This window comes from Ranitomeya imitator, chromosome 6, assembly GCF_032444005.1.
Source record: "Ranitomeya imitator isolate aRanImi1 chromosome 6, aRanImi1.pri, whole genome shotgun sequence".
In the NCBI taxonomy this organism is placed as follows: domain Eukaryota; kingdom Metazoa; phylum Chordata; class Amphibia; order Anura; family Dendrobatidae; genus Ranitomeya; species Ranitomeya imitator.
Window position 1 is genome coordinate 440,991,299 of NC_091287.1, and position 18,317 is coordinate 441,009,615.

The following is an 18,317-nucleotide window of genomic DNA, read 5'->3' on the forward strand; positions in this document are numbered from 1 at the left end:
GAGTACCCCAGGGTCCTCGCGGGCATTCCATGGTCAGTTAGAAAAGAGAGAGAGAGAGAGAGAAGTCAGGGCACCCTCAGAAAAGGTGATCTTCACCGGGTATGTGTGTGGGCAAACAGAGCAGGAAGCGCAAGAAACACCAATAGAAGTACCAAACAGTTTCAGTGGTCTTCTGTAAGCAGGAGAGTCTGGGAAATATTCACCCAGGAGCTTTTGGGAGATTCCTAAGGGACTCTGGGGAAGGTACTAGTGCCGGCCAGGTCTTGAAGGCGGCAGTCAGAAAGACAGAGTCAGCAAGTCTGAAGACACTCTGAGTATGGTGATAGCAAGTGGGGCATAATACATGGTTCTCAAAAAGTATGTTGGAGGACAGTGACCATAAGAACAAGCACAGCTTAAAGTGGCGCTAACTAGGAAAAAAATAGAGGTTCCCAACTTAACCTTCAGTACTGTAATAGTCCCTATTTATGCTGTTCGTAAACATTGGAAACATAACACTGTCTTTTGTAAAGGAACATGACGACGTTATCTCCTGTTACGCTCTGGGTGCAAACCTGGTTGCTAGTAAAAAGGACTTTGTTGTATTGGACTAGTCTGGTATCCTTGTCGTGGGGTCTTAGGGATCCAATGCTGCTTTTTGTGTGGTTGACCAAAGCTGTGAGGTGTTTTTAACTGAAACATTGCCGCACGCGCATTGAAAATGGACCCTGTTTTTCTGCAGATGGAGGGGGCACGAGAAACGAGTACCTCACCCGCGGCTACACTAGGATCCAGGGCCTAGGTGCGACTGCCACTATAGTTACTCTCCTGACTGCAAATAGCTACAGATCCACTAAATACAGACTATATACTTGCATTACATCAGAACCAAGAAAACAGAACCAACCCCGTATAACTACAGACCTTAATAAAAAAAAATACACAGATCGGAGAATAAAGTAGACCCCAGACCTGACATTCATTTCCGTAGGAGAAAATTTGTTGCCAATGCTCCAGAACAATTTTTTTTCAGAGAATCACTTCAAAGTGCCATTGGCAGATAAGCAATGATGAGCAGATATGGGCAGAATAAAATTATTTGAGTGGTGGAACACGAACTGTAAAATTTGTCCCGTTATCTGCGTCTCATTTTTTGTATGTAGAAGATTAGGAGCAATTGATCTGCAAGTGCAGAAACCATTAATCACATGTGAATATGCCACTCGCTGCTACCATGCCGTGCGAAGCTGAAAATAGATCAAGCTGCATGACAAGATCTGGCCGATCGAAAGCTTTTTTTTAGACCTGGCAACTAAAATTACCTCTCAATGTGACATTGCTTCCTCCGTAAAAAGAATTACAAAAATAAAATAAAACCTTTATGTGAATAATAACATTAAGAGGAAATGCATAAAACAAAGAAACATCAATTAAGAGATTTTTTATAGGTAACCCATAATATGTGTTGCACTTTACCCCATAATGCAGTCTATATGACATGGGTATACTCATATATTGATATATATCGTCCACCTGTATTAAAGGAAATGAGAGCACAAAGGCAAATTTGTCAAAATTGTCTAAGAAATCTGTCTTTGTTGCTCATAGCAAAAACAGAGCAGCTTTAATTTTATTAGAACTGTTTAACCCCATAATGCTTCTTGACATATACATCCATCTTGGAGTAATGGAAAATAGCAAAACTAACCACTTTTTTTTTACAAAGTTTAACATTTTTTTTTACAAGGAATTTGTCACTAGGTTTTTGCTATCCCTTCAGAGAACAGCTTTATGTAGGGGCAGAGCCCCTGATTCCATCAATATGTCACTTACGTGGCTGCTTGCTGCAGTTTTGATAAAAATCACAGTCTTATCTGCTGCAGATCTATCCGTTTACTGAATGCTGAGCTCTGTATAACCTTTCCCACCCCTCTGATTGGCAGCATTCTGCGTACACTATGCATAGGCAGAAAGCTGGCAATCAGGGTGGTGGGTGGGTTTATATAGAGTTCAGCAGTGAATGGCTAGATCTGCAGTAGATAAGACTGTGATTTTATCAAAGCCACAAAAAATAGCCCAGTAAATGACACTTCTCTGGAATTAGAACCTCTGTCTCTACGTTATGTTGCTCACAAATTAGACAGCAAAAATCTGGTTACCTATTCCCTTTAAGCAGGGAGAATAGTAAGTGTATTGAGTGAGGCTGTACACGTCTAGTTGGAATATAGAAGGAAGTATGTAATCGCATACTTGCTGTCACATGACCATCAGCTCCAGGCTCCAGGGTTGGCGTTAGGGGCAGGCAGACTAGGCATTTGCCTAGGGCCCTCGCTCCCCCAGGGGCCACCAGCCAGGGGTGTGCCGTTAATAGCGGCACACCACGCAGCCGCTATGGGGCCTTTGAGTTAGGGGATCCCAGGGCTCCCCCACTATATTCAACTGCATCAGCATCAGTGAGTGTGTGGTTGCCATAATACTGCAGGACTGTGGGGCTGCATTATAGTCTATGAGGGGGCTGCATTATACTATATGGGATTGCTGCATTATACTCTGAGGGTGCTGCATTATACTGTATGAGGGGGCTGCATATTCTCTATGAAGGGGCTGCATTATACTCTGAGGAGGGCTGCATTATATTCTATGAGGGGGCTGCATTATACTCTATTGAGGACTACGGGGTGCATTATACTATATGTACTATATGGAACCTGCATTATACTGTATTGAGGCCTATGGATCTAGGACTAGGTATCCATGGTTATGACCACTAGCAACTAGCAAACTGTTACTATATCAGTGGTCGTAACCATGGATTCCTAAGGTCCTGCAATGCCTGCACATGAGGAAAGAGAAACAGTAAATCAGAAAATCTATACTACATTACTAATTGGAGGTATTTGGTAATATTATTATTATTATTATTATTATTATTATTATTATTATTACACCTACTATATATTGGGATAGGGCCTTGGAGATGAGAATACCCCTTAATAAAACATTTTTTTTAAAAATGTATGACTTTGAAAAAGGGTTAAAATAATAAAATGCAAAAATTAAAAATGGGCTGAATCCATAACGGGTTAAAAAATTGAAGGTTGAGCTATGGTTCCTCTAGATTACCAAGCTAGACATTTTAGACACTTTTGATAAATGTTGGCCATATTCTATATTATATATTCATATACAGTATATGCTACCCGAACCATTGGCATCAGCAGCTAGGAATGCTTTTCTTGAAAACGTTGTGGCATTTCAGAAAAAAACCCAATTGAAAAGCTGTCCAATAGAGAGTGACCTGACTATTTTGTGACCTGCTGGATCACTCCAGTCTTCGCTGGCCGAGCCGGAGATCCCTTTTCAATGCAAGTTTATGAGAGCCTCATTCTGGCCTCGTTTTGGCTCTCATAGACTTCCATTGAGAGCTCGTGACTGTTACTTCTGACTTCCAACCACAGGTTGCTGTCACAAGATGACATTGTCGGGCCAGAGCCAAGACGAAAAACATTGACAACGCCGGCAGGTAAGTATGACAGTAGGGGCAGGAGCCTTAGATTAGAAGCACCTCTCCAGCGATGAAAAAAAAACCAAAACAGTGAATTGGTGCTGTAAGGATGCACCTTGTACTTCCTTTGTCTGCAAGTTTTTAACCCTGTCATGACATGCGCTGTACTAGTATAGCGCATGTCGTGTCCCTCCCTTTGATGTGGGCTCTGGCGCTGAGCAGACATCTTTCCAAGCACATCAGCTGTTTTGAAAAGCTGACATGTGCCCCTAACAGCCATAAAACAATAAAAAAATATATACAGACATATTTGGTATCACCGCATTCAGAATCGCCCGATCTATCAAGCTATAAAATGAATTCATCCGATTGGTAAATGGCAATCTAGGACAAAACCGCCGCACAGCCTTTCCTTGACCAACAGCGATACACACGGTATACGTGTCACTTCTTATGGATCCGACTAGCCGGGCGAGGTGCGCGCTGGAAACAAGTCGCGCCACTAGTACTTATGTGAGAAAAAGCGGCAACACTCACCGGTCCTGTGTGGTCCAAGTTTTTATTATTAAAACACATACATGGTATCTTCACGGCATCGGGAAACAGACGGAAGAGGAGGTGAGCAGGATGTGACGACGGCCGTTTCGCGCCGACGATAGCGCTTCCACGGGTCTCAGACATACGATTGGTACGATTGGTAAATGGCATAGCGAAAAAAAGTATGCCAGAATTAGGCTTTTTTGGTCACCGCAACATTGCATTAAAAATGCAATAACAGGTGATCAAAAGATCGTATTCACAACATGGTAATACCAATGACATCGTTCAAAAGTGCAACTCGTCTCACAAAAAAACAAGCCCTCACATCGCCATATTGACGAAAAAATAACAAAGTTATGGCTCTGGGAAGGAGAGTAGCGAAAAACAGAAATGCAAAAGCGAAAAAGGGCTGCGGCGTGAAGGGGTTAAAGAGCGATTAACATATGGATACATCTGTCTTGCATCTATTTGTCATCAGTAGTTTGTCCACATCACATCTATATGTCTCGTATAATTCAATTTCTTCCTTGAAAACCCATCAAGAGCATTGGAGCAGCGGTGCCGGCCAGGAGGGTGGAGGTGGCATTAACTGATGAGGATCAATTATCTTATCACCTTTCTTGCACTTAAACAATTTTATTGAAATGATACTCAACCCTTTTAATTAAAATTTTAATACATTCCTATTAGTTATATATTATGTCATTTTGAATATTTTTTTTTTTTCACCATGGCTAAAATTGGTAAGAATCTTCGAAATATGTTCCTCACTGAGGATGATACCTAGAGACGCTGAGGGTTAAACTTATTCCACAGCATTTATTTTTAATCAGCAGCTAAAGAAAGTACAGTGTAATTACGAGGATTGTTGTTTAAAGTGATATTTTGTGCTACCTAGCCATCTCATTAGCCATAGCACGTTATTACCTGACATATTGAGTCATTAAGATGGTCCTGATTAGGAAATATGGCCTGGAGATATTGGTGCCTGTTTATGGAACTGCTTGTCAGCTCCCTTCCATTAGTGACATGTTTACAAGGGAATACGTGATTTTTAACCTCAGATATGGCGAAGCGGACTAACAACCTCTATACGGTATCTTCAAAGTTTCATTTAATAGAACTTGTTACTTGATTATTTTTGAAAGGTAACATGCATAACTAATCACTGCGGATATCAACATATATGATTTATTAAAACATACCGTAAATACAAAAAATAAAGGCTGTTAGGAAGAGAACTTAAAATAACACCCGGTTTCTTTCTATATTACATACATATGGAAATTAAGTTAGAACTTGAAAGCAAATATTTCAGGTTATTGGATCTCACAATGAATCTTGATTAGCAGTGAAATATATTCTTACGTTACTAAATAGATGTTTGATTCATTATTGAAGAACTTGAAGAGCAGAACTAAGCAGACTGGATCGGGCACTTCTCATTCAATACGTAACGTAGTACCATCCTGAATATGTTATAGAAATATCATGGGTCACCATTGAGCTCCCAAAGCTCTGAACAAACCAGGACATCAGGGATAAAACAACCTTATTTGCGTGTTCCTGGAATTAGAGCATTTGTGACTTTATAAATCTGTTATATATGAAATGAACAGAGCCGTAATGTGCGGACTGGTATAATTAAGAGCAGGAGAAAACACCAGGTTGTTAGTGTAAGAAGACTGAAATGTTAAGACACAAAGATTATGCTATTTTATTAGATTTCTGGTTAAACATGTAGATCCAGAAGAATATTACCAGGTGGTAGGCGAAAAGAAAACTCCTGAATTTTTTGACTTTTTGCAGTGCCTGTTTGCTATATGCTCCAGATAAGGTAATGTGTCAAATGAATCCATAGACTTCACTCACCTGACTGGTACTGTATATGCTGGTATATCCCACAAAAAAACATATAGGGTGCTGCATCTATTTTTTTAAAAATTGGAGCCTACAGAATATAAAGTAGCAAACGTTGGAGTCGTTGATTGGAGGTATATATTGAGAAAGGCTGGACTATCATCTGTCTGAGATGGTTTAGTGAATCCTGCATTGAGCAGGATGTTGGACACGATGACCCTTGAGGTCTCTTCCAACTCTAACATTCTATGATTCTATTAAATTCATTTATTGCTGTCATAATAGAGCCATAAGTGTAGTTAAGCTTCTACAAGACGGAAAAATCAACTCTGAATTTGATATTACACATTGCATGTTTCTAAAGACATATAACAGTAGTATTGTAACTCTAAAATGGGTCGTGAAAACTTAGTGGCGTTGTCCACGGTCAGAAAAACATGGCTACTTTCCTTCAAAAACAGCGCCAATTCTGATCATGGGTTGTGCACAGTATTGTAGCTCAGCTCCATTCACTACTTTGGGGCTGAGCTGCAATACGAAACACAACCCATCGTTGTCTCTATTTTTGAAAGAAAGAGGCCACGTTTCTCTAATTCTGCACAACTATTTTTACAATTCAGTTGTGTCATCCCAATAACATCAGCCTCAGTCAACACAATAGTATCTAAAATTACACTGGTGAGTAAAAAAATTTCTATAATTGAGTTATTTTAAAACTTTTGGCCTGTCTCTTTTGCTAGCGTTTTCTGCATGCGATCACTGTCTCCCCAGCCAATGCTCTGTAGGTTTGAACATGTTACATAATTTATGACTGCCGTGTGAGGAAAAAAATGGTGATTTGCCCAAAGGTTGAGCAACGTGAAACAATTCTTTTCTTGTGGTTTGAAGGTGCATCTTATGCAAATGTTTATCAAAGACTTTGGGTCTAATTCATCTAGACTGGTGTTGTTAACACTGTTCTTGATGAGGGGACATGCTGGATATACAAGCCTCTTCATGAAGCATCTAACAAGTGACGTGAGCCTCTGTGCACTACGCAAGAAATTTAGCTCCAGTCAGGTACTGACATAGGAAATGCTATAGCTCGTCATGAGTTAGTTGGGCTGTGGCATCGGATCTCCGCTGTGTGTGTGTGCATATCTCCATGGATTTTTGGTGGAGCTAGAAGAAACTGGCGTTAAGACATCAAAAATCACAAAATGTAGGCACTCCAAGTTACTCCTAATTTTTACGACTTGTTAAAACTTTTACCAGAATTGTTTTGCAAAGGTGTGCATAAATGAGGCCCATTGTGTGCAGTGTGCAGAAAGTGTTTGGTCGTGAAGAAGTGTGTATGAATGGATAGACAAGTTCAATTGTCAGCTAGGAAGAAGGAACAAAATGTCTACGTCCATGAATGATGACAACATTGAGCGTGAACATGAAATGATTCTGATAGATCGTACTATCACCAGTTTGGTCCCCTGAAAGAAGATCTAAGAGGACGAAGATTCTGATGAAGAGGTGAAGACAGAGGTGCATGTGTGGCTCACAGCTCATCCTAAAATAACTTCTTAATGAAGAAATATGAGAGCTTGTTCAAAGAAGGACAAAGTGTATTGAAAAGCAGGAAGATTATGCCCAAAAAAAGGTTTTCTTTGTCTTTTTTTGACAGTTGAGTAAACCAAATTCTTCAGCACATTGTTTTGGGCTCCTCACATTATAATTTTACATTGAATAAAAGGGTAATAATCAATCAGTACACTTTGTTATCATCAATATACACTGTCAAGAGTCTCCAATAGCCAACTAGTTTATTTATGTAAGTGGTAACATATAAAAATTTAATATGCACAGATGTTGTGAGGAAAGATTCCTTACACGTAAGACAGGTGATATTCAGTATTTATTGCTATTAGTTTCTATCTTTAAACAAGGCAAAGGTATCAACTTGAAAATCAACAGCAAAATTTATTTTTGCTCAAGACCAAAATTTAAATGTTTTATTTTGCTCAAAATCAGTGTACTTCAACAGTACAATTTAAGTGTCCTGTAACTATTTTGAGCTCACCTAAGAGCTATATTAGCAAGCAAAAAGTCTAAGGGCCCTATGCAGGGCCGTATTTAGAGTTTCTGCTGCCCTAGGCACTTTTTAGCGCTGCCTCCCTCTCTAGTGAGTATGACACTATCGGCAGTGACTTTGGCAAGAATCGCTGTTGTGAAAGTTGCCTTTTGCAGCAGATCGGGCAGTTTTTCTGCATCTGCCACGTAACGGATCACTTACGGCAACACTGCGTTTGGTTTCATTCATTCCCTATGGGATTTGCGGTACTTGGTGTGATCTGGGAAATGCGGTGCCATACTTCCCAACTTTTGAAGGGGAAAAGGTCTAAAGGTTGCGGCGCACATAGTGCGCCGCGGCAGATTTTAGGCCATGCCTCTGACCACACCCATATCCAAGTCCCAACCACACCCATTTAGCACTGCTGATCACACTGTTTCATATACATTAAAACAAAAAAAAGTATGGCCATGCAATGCTTCATATAGTACAATGGCTATGCAGTGCTCCACATATTGTACAATGGCTATGCAGTGCTCCACATACTGTATAATGGCCCTACTGTTATGAATAGGTAATTCAGAACCACAATGGACCTTGAAGTTCAGAGCACACAAAGTGACCTGACAATAACCAAAAAACATAGGACGAGCTCTGAGACGTGGGAACTCTGCTGACCGCAATCCCTAATCCTATCACACCACACTAGAGGTAGCCGTGGATTGCGCCTAACGCTCCCTATGCAACTCGGCACAGCCTGAGAAACTAGCTAGGCCTGAAGACAGAAAAATAAGCCTACCTTGCCTCAGAGAAATTCCCCAAAGGAAAAGGCAGCCCCCACATATAATGACTGTGAGTAAGATGAAAACACAAACACAGAGATGAAATAGATTTAGCAAAGTGAGGCCCGACTTACTGAATAGACCGAGGATAGGAAAGATAGCTTTGCGGTCAACACAAAAACCTACAAACAACCACGCAGAGGGGCAAAAAGACCCTCCGCACCGACTAACGGTACGGAGGTGCTCCCTCTGCGTCTCAGAGCTTCCAGCAAGCAAGAAAAACCAATAAAGCAAGCTGGACAGAAAATATAGCAACAAAAAGTAACACAAGCAGAACTTAGCTTATGCTGAGCAGACAGGCCACAGGAACGATCCAGGAGGAAGCAAGACCAATACTAGAACATTGACTGGAGGCCAGGATCAAAGCACTAGGTGGAGTTAAATAGAGCAGCACCTAACGACTTAACCTCATCACCTGAGGAAGGAAACTCAGAAGCCGCAGTACCACTTGTGACCACAGAAGGGAGCTCGACCACAGAATTCACAACAGTACCCCCCTTGAGGAGTGGTCACCGATCCCTCAACAGAGCCCCCAGGCCGACCAGGATGAGCCATATGAAAGGCACGAACAAGATCGGCAGCATGGACATCAGAGGCAAAGACCCAGGAATTATCTTCCTGACCATAACCCTTCCACTTAACCAGATACTGGAGTTTCCGTCTCGAAACACGAGAATCCAAAATCTTCTCCACTATATACTCCATCTCCCCCTCCACCAAAACCGGGGCAGGAGGATCAACAGATGGAACACTAGGTGCCACGTATCTCCGCAACAATGACCTATGGAATACGTTATGGATGGAGAAAGAATCTGGAAGGGTCAAACGAAAAGACACAGGATTAAGAACCTCAGAAATCCTATACGGACCAATGAAACGAGGCTTAAACTTAGGAGAGGAAACCTTCATAGGAATATAACGAGATGACAACCACACCAAATCCCCAACACGAAGTCGGGGACCCACACAGCGCCTGTGGTTAGCGAAACATTGAGCCTTCTCCTGGGACAAGGTCAAATTGTCCACTACATGAGTCCAAATCCGCTGCAACTTGTCCACCACCGTATCCACACCAGGACAGTCCAATGACTCAACCTGCCCTGAAGAGAAACGAGGATGGAACCCAGAATTGCAGAAAAATGGCGAAACCAAGGTAGCCGAGCTGGCCCGATTATTAAGGGCGAACTCGGCCAATGGCAAAAAGGACACCCAATCATCCTGATCAGCAGAAACAAAACATCTCAGATATGTTTCCAAGGTCTGATTGGTTCGTTCAGTTTGGCCATTTGTCTGAGGATGGAAAGCCGAGGAAAAAGACAAATCAATGCCCATCCTAGCACAGAAGGCTCGCCAAAACCTCGAAACAAACTGGGAACCTCTGTCAGAAACGATGTTCTCTGGAATGCCATGTAAACGAACCACATGCTGGAAGAACAATGGCACCAAATCAGAGGATGAAGGTAATTTAGACAAGGGTACCAAATGATTCATCTTAGAGAAGCGATCACAAACTACCCAAATGACCGACATTTTTTGAGAGACGGGGAGATCCGAAATAAAATCCATAGAGATACAGTATGTGTCCAAGGCCTCTTCGGGACCGGCAAGGGCAAAAGCAACCCACTGGCACGAGAACAGCAGGGCTTAGCCCGAGCACAAATCCCACAGGACTGCACAAAAGAACGCACATCCCGTGACAGAGACGGCCACCAAAAGGATCTAGCCACCAAATCTTTGGTACCAAAGATTCCAGGATGACCAGCCAACACCGAACAATGAACCTCAGAGATAACTTTATTCGTCCACCTATCAGGGACAAACAGTTTCTCCGCTGGGCAACGATCAGGTTTATTAGCCTGAAATTTTTGCAGCACTCGCCGCAAATCAGGGGAGATGGCAGACACAATTACTCCCTCTTTGAGAATACCCGCCGGCTCAGGCAAACCCGGAGAGTCGGGCACAAAACTCCTAGACAGGGCATCAGCTTTCACATTTTTAGAGCCCGGAAGGTACGAAACCACAAAGTCAAAACGGGAGAAAAACAGCGACCAACGAGCCTGTCTAGGATTCAACCGTTTGGCAGACTTGAGATAAGTCAAGTTCTTGTGATCAGTCAAGACCACCACGCGATGCTTAGCTCCTTCAAGCCAATGACGCCACTCCTCGAATGCCCACTTCATGGCCAGCAACTCTCGATTGCCAACATCATAATTTCGCTCAGCAGGCGAAAACTTCCTGGAAAAGAAGGCGCATGGCTTCATCACCGAGCCATCAGAACTTCTTTGCGACAAAACAGCCCCCGCTCCAATTTCAGAAGCATCAACCTCGACCTGGAACGGAAGCAAAACATCTGGGTGACACAACACAGGGGCAGAAGAAAAACAACGCTTCAACTCCTGAAAAGCTTCCTGAGCAGCAGAAGACCAATTGACCACATCAGCACCCTTCTTGGTCAAATCGGTCAATGGTTTAGCAATACTAGAGAAATTACAGATGAAGCGACGATAAAAATTAGCAAAGCCAAGGAACTTTTGCAGACTCTTCAGAGATGTCGGCTGAGTCCAATCATAAATGGCCTGGACCTTAACAGGGTCCATCTCGATAGTAGAAGGGGAAAAATGAACCCCAAAAATGAAACCTTCTGAATACCAAAGAGACACTTTGATCCCTTCACAAACAAAGAATTAGCACGCAGGACCTGGAACACCATTCTGACCTGCTTCACATGAGACTCCCAATCATCCGAGAAGACCAAAATATCATCCAAGTATACAATCAGGAATTTATCCAGGTACTCTCGGAAGATGTCATGCATAAAGGACTGAAATACTGATGGAGCATTGGCAAGTCCGAATGGCATAACTAGGTACTCAAAATGGCCCTCGGGCGTATTAAATGCAGTTTTCCATTCATCGCCCCGTTTAATACGCACAAGATTATATGCACCACGAAGATCTATCTTGGTGAACCAACTAGCCCCCTTAATCCGAGCAAACAAATCAGATAACAGCGGCAAGGGGTACTGAAATTTGACCGTGATTTTATTTAGAAGGCGGTAATCAATACAAGGTCTCAGCGAACCATCCTTCTTGGCCACAAAAAAGAACCCTGCTCCCAATGGCGATGACGAGGGGCGAATATGACCCTTCTCCAAAGATTCTTTTACGTAACTCCGCATAGCGGCGTGCTCAGGTACAGATAAATTAAACAGTCGCCCCTTAGGAAACTTACTACCAGGAATCAACTCGATAGCACAATCACAATCCCTATGCGGAGGTAGGGCATTGGACTTGGGCTCATCGAATATATCCCGGTAATCAGACAAGAACTCTGGGACCTCAGAAGGGGTGGATGATGAGATAGACAGAAATGGAACATCACCATGTACCCCCTGACAACCCCAGCTGGACACAGACATTGATTTCCAATCTAATACTGGGTTATGGACTTGTAGCCATGGCAACCCCAACACGACCACATCATGCAGATTATGCAACACCAGAAAGCGAATAACCTCCTGGTGCGCAGGAGCCATGCACATGGTCAGCTGGGTCCAATACTGAGGCTTATTCTTGGCCAAAGGCGTAGCATCAATTCCTCTCAATGGAATAAGACACTGCAAGGGCTCCAAGACAAACCCACAGCGCCTAGCAAACTCCAAGTCCATCAAATTCAGGGCAGCGCCTGAATCCACAAATGCCATGACAGAATAGGAAGACAAAGAGCAGATCAAAGTAACGGACAAAAGAAATTTCGACTGTACCGTACCAATGGTGGCAGACTTAGCGAACCGCTTAGTGCGCTTAGGACAATCGGAGATAGCATGAGTGGAATCACCACAGTAGAAACAGAGCCCATTCTGACGTCTGTGTTCCTGCCTTTCAGCTCTGGTCAAAGTCCTATCGCACTGCATAGGCTCAGGTTTATGCTCAGATAATACCGCCAAATGGTGCACAGATTTACGCTCACGCAAACGTCGACCGATCTGAATGGCCAAAGACATAGACTCATTCAGACCAGCAGGCATAGGAAATCCCACCATGACATCCTTGAGGACTTTAGAGAGACCGTTTCTGAAAATAGCTGCCAGCGCACGTTCATTCTATTGAGTGAGCACGGACCACTTTCTAAACTTCTGACAATAAATCTCTATCTCATCCTGACCCTGACACAAAGCCAGCAAATTTTTCTCTGCCTGATCCACTGAATTAGGTTCATCGTACAGTAATCCGAGCACCAGAAAAAACGCATCAATATTACATAATGCAGGATCTCCTGGCGCAAGGGAAAATGCCCAGTCTTGAGGGTCGCCACGTAATAAAGAAATAATGATCTTAACTTGTTGAACTGGGTCACCAGAGGAACGAGGTTTCAACGCCAGAAACAGTTTGCAATTATTTTTGAAACTCAGAAATTTAGCTCTATCTCCAGAAAACAAATCAGGAATAGGAATTCTTGGTTCTAACATAGAATTCTGAGCCACAAAGTCTTGAATATTTTGTACTCTTGCAGTGAGATGATCCACACATGAAGACAGATCTTTAATGTCCATCACTACACCTGTGTCCTGAACCACCCAAATGTCTAGGGGAAAAAAAAGGCAAAACACAGTGCAAAGAAAAAAAAATAGTCTCAGAACTTCTTTTTTCCCTCTATTGAGAAGCATAGTACTTTGGGCCTCCAGTACTGTTATGAATAGGTAATTCAGAACCACAATGGACCTTGAAGTTCAGAGCACACAAAGTGACCTGACAATAACCAAAAAACATAGGACGAGCTCTGAGACGTGGGAACTCTGCTGACCGCAATCCCTAATCCTATCACACCACACTAGAGGTAGCCGTGGATTGCGCCTAACGCTCCCTATGCAACTCGGCACAGCCTGAGAAACTAGCTAGGCCTGAAGACAGAAAAATAAGCCTACCTTGCCTCAGAGAAATTCCCCAAAGGAAAAGGCAGCCCCCACATATAATGACTGTGAGTAAGATGAAAACACAAACACAGAGATGAAATAGATTTAGCAAAGTGAGGCCCGACTTACTGAATAGACCGAGGATAGGAAAGATAGCTTTGCGGTCAACACAAAAACCTACAAACAACCACGCAGAGGGGCAAAAAGACCCTCCGCACCGACTAACGGTACGGAGGTGCTCCCTCTGCGTCTCAGAGCTTCCAGCAAGCAAGAAAAACCAATAAAGCAAGCTGGACAGAAAATATAGCAACAAAAAGTAACACAAGCAGAACTTAGCTTATGCTGAGCAGACAGGCCACAGGAACGATCCAGGAGGAAGCAAGACCAATACTAGAACATTGACTGGAGGCCAGGATCAAAGCACTAGGTGGAGTTAAATAGAGCAGCACCTAACGACTTAACCTCATCACCTGAGGAAGGAAACTCAGAAGCCGCAGTACCACTTGTGACCACAGAAGGGAGCTCGACCACAGAATTCACAACACCCTACATGATGTTCCATACTGTATAATGGCCACACATGATGCTCAATACTGTATAAGGGCCACACATGATACTCAATACTGTATAATGGCCATTGGCCACACATGATGCTCCATACTGTATAATGGCCACACATGATGCTCCATACTGTATAATGGTCCCACATGATGCTCCATACTGTATAATGGCCGCACATGATGCTCCATACTGTATAATGGCCACACATGATGCTCCATACTGTATAATGGCCATGTCTGTCCTGTGTCCTTGTGTGTACCACATTGAGAATGGAGAAAAGAAAGAAGACCAAAGAACTGTCTGAGGACTTGAGAAACCAAATTGTGAGGAAGCATGAGCAATCTCAAAGCTACAAGTCCATCTCCAGAGACCTGAATTTTCCTGTGTCTACTGTGCGCAGTGTCATCAAGAAGTTTAAAGCCCATGGCACTGTGGCTAACCTCCCTAGATGTGGATGGAAAAGAAAAATTGACAAGAGATTTCAACGCAAGACTGTGCGGATGTTGGATAAAGAACCTCGACTAACATCCAAACAAGTTCAAGCTGCCCTGCAGTCTGAGGGTACAACAGTGTCAACCCGTACTATCCATCGGCATCTGAATGAAAAGGGACTGTATGGTAGGAGACCCAGGAAGACCCCACTTCTTACCCCAAGACATAAAAAAGCCAGGCTGGAGTTTGCCAAAACTTACCTAAAATAGCCTAAAACGTTTTGGAAGAATGTACTCTGGTCAGATGAGACAAAAGTAGAGCTTTTTGAGCAAAGGCATCAACATAGAGTTTACAGGAGAAAAAAGAGGCATTCAAAGAAAAGGACACGGTCCCTACAGTCAAACATGGCGGAGGTTCCCTGATGTTTTGGGGTTGCTTTGCTGCCTCTGGCACTGGACTGCTTGACCGTGTGCATGGCATTATGAAGTCTGAAGACTACCAACAAATTTTGCAGCATAATGTAGGGCCCAGTGTGAGAAAGATGGGTCTCCCTCAGAGGTCATGGGTCTTCCAGCAGGACAATGACCCAAAACACACTTCAAAAAGCACTAGAAAATGGTTTGAGTGAAAGCACTGGAGACTTCTAAGGTGGCCAACAATGAGTCCAGACCTGAATCCCATAGAACACCTGTGGAGAGATCTAAAAATGGCAGTTTGGAGAAGACACCCTTCAAATATCAGGGACCTGGAGCAGTTTGCCAAAGAAGAATGGTCTAAAATTCCAGCAGAGCATTGTAAGAAACTCATTGATGGTTACCAGAAGTGGTTGGTCGCAGTTATTTTGGCTAAAGGTTGTGCAACCAAGTATTAGGCTGAGGGTGCCAATACTTTTGTCTGGCCCATTTTTGGAGTTTTGTGTAAAATGATCAATGTTTTGCTTTTTGCTTCATTCTCTTTTGTGTTTTTTCATTTAAGACAAATTAAATGAAGATAATAATACCAAATAATTTGTGTTTGCAATCATTTTCAGGAAGAAAATGAGTATTATCTGACAGAATTGCAGGGGTGTGAATACTTTTGACCATGACTGTACTGAGCCCGAGTGACGGGCGAGACACCACATGTATTGAGCCCGAGTGACGGGCGAGACACCACATGTATTGAGCCCGGGTGACGGGTGAGACACCCCATGTACTGAGCCCGGGTGACGGGCGCGACACCCCATGTACTGAGCCCGGGTGATGGGCGCGACACCCCATGTACTGAGCCCGGGTGACGGGCGCGACACCCTATGTACTGAGCCCAGGTGACGGGCGCGACACCCCATGTACTGAGCCCGGGTGACGGGCGCGACACCCCATGTACTGAGCCCGGGTGACGGGTGAGACACCCTATGTACTGAGCCCGGGTGACGGGTGAGACACCCCATGTACTGAGCCTGGGTGACGGGCGCGACACCCCATGTACTGAGCCCGGGTGACGGGCGCGACACCCCATGTACTGAGCCCGGGTGACGGGTGAGACACCCTATGTACTGAGCCCGGGTGACGGGTGAGACACCCCATGTACTGAGCCTGGGTGACGGGCGCGACACCCCATGTACTGAGCCCGGGTGACGGTGAGACACCCCATGTACTGAGCCCGGGTGACGGGTGCGACACCCCATGTACTGAGCCCGGGTGACGGGTGCGACACCCCATGTACTGAGCCCGGGTGACGGGCGCGACACCCTTTGTACTGAGCCCGGGTGACGGGTGAGACACCCCACGTACTGAGCCCGGGTGACGGGCGCGACACCCCATGTACTGAGCCCGGGTGACGGGCGCGACACCCCATGTACTGAGCTCGGGTGACGGGCGCGACACCCCATGTACTGAGCCCGGGTGACGAGTGAGACACCCCATGTACTGAGCCCGGGTGACGAGTGAGACACCCCATGTACTGAGCCCGGGTGACGGGCGCGACACCCCATGTACTGAGCCCGGGTGACGGTGAGACACCCCATGTACTGAGCCCAGGTGACACTGTAATATGTAAGTAACATCAGACTGTATTGTGGGGACCATTCACTTCTATGGGAGGGTGTTAAAGGGAACCTGTCACCCCCAAAATTGGGGGTGAGGTAAGCCCACCGGCATCAGGGGCTTATCTACAGCATTCTGGAATGCTGTAGATAAGCCCCTGATGTAACCTAAAAGATGAGAAAAAGACGTTATATTATACTCACCCAGGGGCGTTCCCGCTGTTGGTCCGGGTCCGGCGCCTCCCATCTTCATCAGATGACGTCCTCTTCTGGTCTTCACACCGCAGCTCCGATGCAGGCGTACTTTGCGTACCCTAAAAACTCACTTGTTCAGACTGGCCTACCGCCTCAATGCATTAACCTAACGATCCCTGTGTGGCCTATTTATATATATATAAAAAAAAAAAAAAACAGGTTCCTCGCATCATGTTCTCATTCACTTTATGCAGTTAATAGCCCTCTGTGTCTGTACTGCTACATACTTAGGCAGCTAACTGGTTCATGCAGCTTTACATGAACACCCGAGCCTTACACTATGGCCGGTCCGAATAACTAAAGAAATTGTTACCATCCACCTCTCGTGTCTCCCCTTTTCCTCATAGTTTGTAAGCTTGCGAGCAGGGCCCTCATTCCTCCTGGTATCTGTTTTGAACTGTATTTCTGTTATGCTGTGATGTCTATTGTCTGTACAAGTCCTGTCTATAATTTGTAAAGCGCTGCGGAATATGTTGGCGCTATATAAATAAAAATTATTATTATTATTATTATTATTATTGTGACTGTTGGATCTGGTTGCCAGGGTCTACCTTCCTGTGGTTGTTACATTGTATCCTCCACTCACCTTTCGGGGTGTTGCGCTCCTCGTCCACTTGTCTCAGGATATCCGGTGCAGCACCAGGATACTGTAGCCATGGACACATGCAGTATAGCACGCGGCTGCCAGTCATGTGACGCCTGCACTCACTTTCACCAGAGGACCGGCGCTATAGGTCAGAATATCAGAGTAGAAGCCTCGCTGTCTGATCACCGGATATTTCCGCGGGAGGACGGCGCTGATCCACGCGGGCGACACCGGCACAAGCGACTGCGGACGCGGGATCTCCCAGTGTGGATGGGACTCCGCGGAGGATGGGGGTCGTCTGCCGTTATCTGCTCCATCTGCGCCCAACAGAGAAGACAAACATGTCCGATAACTCTACAGGACCGCGACAGCTGCAGAACATCGCCCCTCCCTGCAGAACATCGCCCCCCCCTCCCTCCCTGCAGAACATTGCTCCCCCTCCCTCCCTGCAGAACATCATCGCCCCCCTTTCTCCCTCCTTGCAGAACATCATCGCCTCCCCTACCTCTCTGCAGAACATCATCGCCCCCCTCCCTCCCTGCAGAACATCATCGCCCCCCCTCCCTCCCTGCAGAACATCATCCCCCCCTCCCTCCCTCCCTCCCTCCCTGCAGAACATCATTGCCTTCCCCTCCCTCCCTGCAGATTATCGCCCCCCCTTCCTCCCTGCAGATCATCGCCCCCCCCTCCCTCCCTGCAGAACATCATCGCCCCCCCTCCCTCCCTCCCTGCAGAACATCATCGCCCACCCTCCCTCCCTGCAGAACATCATCGCCCCCCT